Raw genomic sequence first — 1,575 nt, forward strand, 5'->3', positions numbered from 1 at the left:
TGAAAAAGGGGAAGACCATTAACAACATGGATTGTCACAGCGGCTGCAACGATAGTCTCAAGTATAGCTAGGATTGCGAAGATGTCACAGGACCAGGCAGTGTTTTATTCTGTTGTACATGGGTTAACTATGAATCAGAGACAACTCAATGGCACCGAACAGCAGCCCTGTGCTTCTGAACGTGACCTCATTTGTGGAAATATGTTTCTTTCCTTGAATATATTCTCAGTTAAATAAATCATGTCATTTTGGAGTAGGGTGGGTCCTAGTTCCTTGACATGCATCTTATCAACAAGAAGTCAAATAGGAGGAAGATATATATCATATGATGATAGAGGTAGATATATGTATAAGTAGCAAAGAAAAAACAAGTATTGCTGGTAACAACCAGAAGGAATCAATCTTGCCCACACTCTGGTTTGGACTTCTAATGCTAGAACACTGAGATAATAAATTTCTGTTAACTGTGGTGTTTGATTATGGCAACCCTTGTTGTTGTTGTTGTTGTTATGTGCCGTCGAGTCAGCCCCGACTCATAGCGACCCCTCCTTGGGTTTCCGAGGCAGTATCACTACGGAAGTAGGATTGCCCAACCTTCCTTCCGAGGAGTGGCTGGTGGGTTTGAACTGCCAGCCTTCTGGTTAGCTGTCAAGTGCTTTAGCCACTATGCTACCAGAGCTCCCTGGCAACCCTAGGAATCTAAAACAATTTGGTACTACAGAATGGAAGTATTGTGCTAACAAATATCTAAAAATGTGGAAATGGCTTTCAGTGTGGGTAAAGAGTAGATGCTGTAAGAGTTCTGAATCACTTGGTAGTAGAAGCATAGATTTTCTTGAAGAAATTGTTAATAAAATTCTAGTTATTAAAGATAATTAAAAAATAAGTGAAATATGTAGAGAAACCTTTCTTGAACAGAATTTTTTAAAAAATGTGTGTACTAAATGTGTTTCTGGTAAGGTCTTAAAAGGAAATGATGATCATGCTATTAAATACTGGAGGAAAAATGATCCTTCTTCAAAATGGCAAAGAATTTGGCTGAATTATTTTTGACTGTGTTATCAAAATTAGGGGAGCTCTGGTAGCATAGTGGCTAAGGCACTTAACTGCTAATCAGAAGGCTGGTGGTTCAAACCCACCATCCACTCCTCCAAAGAAAGATGGGGCAATCTACCTCCATAGTGATATCACTTTGGAAACCCAAGGAGGGGTTGCTATGAGTTGGGTCCAACTGGAGGGCACATAACAACAGCAACAATAACCCTGATTGGACTTCTAGCTTCTAGAACTATGAGATAATTAATATCTATTCTTTAAAGTCACTCACTTTGTATTTTTGTAGCTTTTTTTTTTTTTCAATTTTGTTTTCTTTTTGTTTGCTTGTTTTTTCTTCACTCTCTCTCTTTTAATGGAAGCCCTAGGAAGCTAAGACATGGACTCAATTAAAACTGCTTTGGTACATTCTTTTCATTTGTCTATCTAATGGCTAGCTATTTCCTTTTTAATGTTCTTCCAAGGCCTCATTTTCTACATGTCAAAAAGCTGAGACTATCATCTGATGTCTAAAGCACACTT

The sequence above is a fragment of the Orycteropus afer genome, unplaced genomic scaffold (genome assembly GCF_000298275.1).
Source record: "Orycteropus afer afer isolate SDZICR_OR568_19922 unplaced genomic scaffold, OryAfe1.0 scaffold00814, whole genome shotgun sequence".
In the NCBI taxonomy this organism is placed as follows: domain Eukaryota; kingdom Metazoa; phylum Chordata; class Mammalia; order Tubulidentata; family Orycteropodidae; genus Orycteropus; species Orycteropus afer.